This window comes from Oreochromis aureus, linkage group 13 (assembly GCF_013358895.1).
Source record: "Oreochromis aureus strain Israel breed Guangdong linkage group 13, ZZ_aureus, whole genome shotgun sequence".
In the NCBI taxonomy this organism is placed as follows: Eukaryota; Metazoa; Chordata; class Actinopteri; order Cichliformes; family Cichlidae; genus Oreochromis; species Oreochromis aureus.
In genome coordinates this window covers 4,010,843-4,016,842 of record NC_052954.1, presented here as the reverse complement: position 1 = coordinate 4,016,842, position 6,000 = coordinate 4,010,843, and positions in this window count along the sequence as shown.

Genomic DNA, 6,000 nt, shown 5'->3' with positions numbered 1-6,000 from the left:
GGCCACATGCCGGCAAAGTTATGTGACATTAGCGATGTTTGTACTTTCAGTGTTTACTTTGTTTTAAAGCCTTTACTTTATACGCCGTTCGATAGTTGACCTTAATCCTACAGAGAATGTGATGATTTTATGCGTAATTAAAGTCAGTCATATATCCACAAACACACAACAAGCTGAAAGTCAGTGATGCTGCTCGGTTTGCAGTCCTGAATATCACGGCACAAGCAGGATTCACTGCACTGTTAATGTTAGCTATGTTATATTGCTGCCTCTGTTCGGTGGTGTCGAGCCAAACGGACTTTAACATGTGTTTGAACGAGCTGACGGTTCACTCGTTAAGCTGAAAGAAAGATGCTTTAATCACAGGAGTCACACATGTGTCCACTGTACCATCTGGGAACTCTTCTTGTTTAGCACTCGTAATAACACAAACACTAAATCCTCCTTCTCTTGTGCTGTTTTGTAGCAATGTATACACCTGAGACTGTCACCTGTCTGTCTGTCCTGCACTCTCTCTCTGTTTCTTTCTCTCTGATTGTGGAATAAAAGTATGAACATGTATTTATAAGTTACACTTGTGTTTGAATCCTGCAGCTTATCACACATTTGATTTCCATGTGTGACAACTGCAAGTGTCCAGAGTGAGGACAGACTGAGGGACCCACTGCTGCACATCATCTGTGAGGCTTTGCACCCTGATGATCCACCAGGACAAACTCAGCAGTGTGTGAGGAAGAGGAGGAGGAAGAGCCAGCAGCAGCTGACAGATGGAGAGAATAGACAGACTGTTTCCTGTTTGTGAAGGACTGCTAGAAAAGTTTAACATAACTAATTGTCTGTCCTGAATCAGTCTTATTAGGTAATGTTCAAATAATTTGATCATTCCAGTGTTTTCAGTGTGGGAGAAAGTACTCAGGGCCTTCAAGTTACACACTATGAAAGGCAGCAACAAGTTTAATATTCAGAAACCTAAAGTATGTATCAGCAGCAGAATGGAGCTAAAAATAAATGTTTGTTTCAGTTCTATGAAGCTTTGAGTATTTTGGATTAGTAGCACTGCTGTGTTTGTTGCATCATATTGCTGTAATTGTTTATATGCTTTATATATTCTGAGGTAAGTTGATTTATAGTGTTACATCATATTCTATAAGGATGTTATGTGTTTGTATAGTTTCTGCCCAGTTTGACTCATTTAGCAGAAGTCGGCCTGTTTAAGGCTCTGATATCTGTTCTGTATGACTTAAAGCAGTTATGACATGGTCTGATTTTCTCACCCAATAAAGGAATATTTCATATATCAGTCTGCTCTTCATTCTATCAGAAACAGTTATCACAGCTCGTACATTTTCTTTTTATACATATATATAAGCATTGAGCCAAATTTAGTAATGCCAACATATTGAAAGAACAATGTTTGTTTCTTATATATAATACATCTGTATATACACTGTCAGAGATACTTGTCTTTGAGTGAAGATTTGAGGTGATAGGAAATCTAATTAACTGCTACTTGCATCTTTGATCCAGAGTTCAAGCTCATATATGTAGATATATATATATATATATATATATATATATATATATATATATATATATATATATATATATATATATATATATATATATATATATAGATAGATATGATCTGACAATACATATAATATTGTCCATATTATATTAACATTACCACAGTGAGATGACTTTAGTCTCATGAATAACATTAGCTAATTATTATTTACTAACTAATCTTGAAATGACTGTTCAGTACAGAAATGAAGCCCAACTATCATGTTTTACAGTCCTGTGGTCTCAAGTAATCAAAGTGATGTCATGACAAAAATGAATGAACAACAAAACATTCTTTCTCCTTCATTTCTGTCACACAATGCTGTATGAAACATTTCTCGCGGTTAGTATCATGGTTGCTAGGCAACCTGAACAGCGCGACGAAGGCTAGACCGTCCCATTTCACAAGCCTCGCACTTCCCGTACTTGTAGTACGCACCGTACGTAGTACGCGTAGTGTGCGTACTTCAAGCGTGCATACCCTGAATTGGGACACAGCCTACCTGTCTTTTCTCCGGAAATGAACATTTTCAGCCAATACAGGCTGAAAATGATAAGCCAATAAGCCAATAAGCCATCAACATGGCTGGAGAGAGTTGGTAGTTATAGACAGTCTGTATTAGTGTGGTTAATTTGATAAATATTTGTAAGGAGAGGACAGTTACTGTGAATATATAGCAGTTACACAGTGATTAGTAATAAACAGAGCCAGTGTGATGAGTTGAGCTTGTGAGAGTATATGAGAATATCACCAGGTAAACTCGCGACATTTTTAAATATTTTGTTGTTCACCAGCAATTAGACTGATGGAGTGTGTTGAAGGTAACCTTCCAAATGTCAGAGATGAAATATTTAGTGTTTATTTGCTGGTTTGTCGGTAGCAGCTCCTTAAAAGCAGGTCTACTGCACATCTGTTTGACCAACACCAGTTAATTTGCAACACCAGTTAATCTGGAACACCGGTTCATAGTGGGAGAGGGGCGAGGAGAGGGAGAAGAAGAAGAGAGGATGGAAGTATGGTAGGAACTTAGGGCAACAAATGAAGTTTGGAAGGGAATAGTTCAGATGACGGGAGTGTCAGAGAAAAGGATTGTCAGAGAAGAGTTTAAAATAATATTGAAATTTAGGCCGGAGGATGAGGGGGTGCAAGTTAGCCCAATAGTTTTGTCAAGAGAGCTGAAAAAGAATTTTGGAGAGGTGACATTAGCTAAAGTTGATTGATATTGATAGTCATGTGCTTTTTGTGCTGAGGTGTTTTTTTCTGTTATCAAACTGTTCTCCCATTAGGAGCTCAGTCTGAGTGGAGTTTTTTTTTCTCCTCCTCTCACCTCATGTTATGTATTTTCGCTGCCTACCTCTCTGACATGTCTTCCCAATGTGTTGTTTGTGTAAGTTTGGTCAGAAGGTTCCTTTGTAAGTGTGCATGCGCCATTAGCGTGCTGCCTGCTGTAACCCTAATTTCCTTCGGGATTAATAAAGTATTCTGATTCTGATTCTGAAGTACTCAGAGATGGAAATTTGTTGATAACCGTTAAGACAGAAGAACAGAAAAATAAAATGTTAAATACTTAGAGTATCTGCAAAAAGACAGTAAGGCTACGTTCACACTGCAGGTCTTAATGCTCAATTCCGATTTTTTGATCAAATCCGATTTTTTTGTCTGCTTGTTCACACTACACATAAAATGCGACATCAAACGCTCTCCAGTGTGAACGCTCAAAGCGGCCCGCATGCGCAAAAGAAGATGTCACACACAACTCGCTCTGTTTAGACCCAGAGCAAACAATATTGTTTGACTGATTGCCCTTAATATAAAGACTTCGGACTTTATGTTTCCAGATTTTTGCTTTAAGTTATTTTGTTATTTACATAATAATGTAGATGACCTAATAATGATCCTTTTTGCTGTTTTAGAGGAGCGGTGCTTCAAAGGATAGTTGCAGATTTCTGTCAGAATCTGCAGAAAATACAGTAAAAATAAAATGTTCACATTTCTCCAACGTTGTCTTCCCAACAGTTTCACTGGATGGTAGGAAATCGTTTGCGATGTCCTATCGGGCGCTTCTCCGGCGCTGATAATTGGCGTCTGTCTTGTGTCAGTGACGTAAAAGACGGATTTAATGCGACTTGACCGTTCACACAGCAGTCGCTTTCTAAAACATCGGATACGTATCGGATTCAGTACCACATACGAAAGTGACCCAGATCGGATTTGAAAATATCGGATTTGAAAATTTCACACTGTCATACCAAGATCGGATACGGGTCGCGTAGGGGCGAAAAAATCGGATTTGATGCGCTTTCGCCTGCAGTGTGAACGTAGCCTAAGAGAGAGAAAAGTGTTGGGGGAGTTTAAAGTGGTGCGAGGAGTAATCACAAGCATCCCAGTAGAGGAAGATTAGATGCAGTATTTCTGGCAGCGAGGTCAGCAGGATTAAAAGACTGATGAGAATAGTCAATGGGGAAAGAGTTGACAGTGTGTCTGTAATGCTGGAATTCCAAGAACCAGTACTTTCTGGGAGAGTTGAGATAGGGTGCATGAGTTTTCCAGTAAGCATGTACTGTATATTCCCCCTCCTCTCAGGTGTTATAAATGCCAGACATATGGGCATGTCGCAGCGGTGTGCAAGGGGAAACAGAGGTGCCCAAAGTGTGGGGGTGAATACACGTATGATGAATGTGACAGTGTACAGGATAAGTGTTGTAACTGTGATGGGCAACACAGGGTGACATACGGGGGATGTGCAGTTAGGAGGGCAGCTGTGGAAATAGAGCAAGTCAAAGCAGTACAAAACATAAGTTATGCAGAAGCTGTCAAGAAAGTGAAAAAGGCAAAAGATGGGAAGGGACAGGTTCAACAATTTTCAACAGCTGACCGACGACAGATTGACGAAACCCATCCAGAATCGCAGTGGAGAGGATGATTTTGTTCATTGCATATGCAGTGACCAAGTTAAACACAAAACAGAGAAGATTAAAATAATTGTGAAAGGGGCAAAGAATTTTTGGGGGTATAAAAGATATATCCTGGGAGCAGGTTCATAAGAGACTGATGAGAAGGCAGGAGGACCAGGAAAGAGGACAGTCTGATAGTTATACAGTGGAATGCTAGAAGTTAAATAGCGAATGGGCAAGACTTTAAAGGATTTATTAAGAATCTTAGAAAGAAACCACATAGTATCTGTGTTCAGGAAACCTGGCTCAGACCAAGTTTGCATTTTGTTATTAAAGCGTATGAGAGTATTCGGAGGGATGGGGGGGGGTGTTATATTTATGAAAGAGGGAGTTCAGTATTGAGTATTGGAAGAAGGAACACAGTTGGAGTATATTGTAGTTGAAATTTGGACAGAAAATGGAAGCATAAAGCTAGTACATTTTATAACCCGTATAGAAGACTGTCACTGGAAGTAATGGAAGAACTTGGGGAGCACTTAGGGGGGAAAGTAATTTGATGTGGGGATTTCAATGCTCATAGCACATTATGGGGAGATTACAATGACCAAAATGGAGCAGTAATTGAAGAGTTAATGGAAGTTAAAAACTTGGTGTGCCTAAATGATGGAAGCAGTACAAGAATCAATAGTAGGGATGGGACAGAATCATCAACTGATCTCACATTAGTGTCAGATTAAGTGTCAATTAAGTGCCAAAATAAAGCATTCAGGATGTTAAAAAGAAATTAGAATTATCAGAATTTTGTTAAATATAAAAAATCACAAGCTATTGTAAGAACAACAATTAAAACTGCAAAGAGCGACAGTTGGAGGAGCTTTTGTAATTCTGTGGAAAGAGAGACAGACATTGATAAGGTGTGGTCAATGATCAGACGGATGAAAGGAATGTACAAGGAAATATGGGTATCCAGTATTAAGTGAAGATGAAGTCACAGCGGTAAAAGAAGAAGAAAAGGCAGATATGATGGCAAAATCTAAAGCTTAAGTAATATTAGTAAAGAAGGCCAAAGGGGAAGAGAAAGTTAACTAGCAGAGAATAGGGAGATACTGCAGCAAGTTGACGACACAAATGATTCATTGAATATGCCATTTACAAAGACAGAATTGAACTGGTCTCTTAGGAAATGTAACTTCTCAGCACCTGGGAAGGATCAGATTAGTTACAGAATGATAAGTCCCTTGAGAGATTCAGCTAAAGACATTTCATTGGAATTGTATAATAGAGTTTGGGAGGGAGGGAAGCTGCCACAAAGCTGGAAGGAGGCAGTGATAATACCGATACGTAAGGGTGATACAAAGGAAACTACAGACCAATAGCTTTAACATCCAACATCTGCAAAATGGAGAGAATGATAAATGAAAGATTAGTGTTCTATGTAGAAAAGAAAGGATATCTGACTAAGTACCAGAGTGGTTTTAGAAGAGGGAAGGGTACAGTGGATCCAGTATTATGTTTAGAACATGAGATAAGGAAGGCACA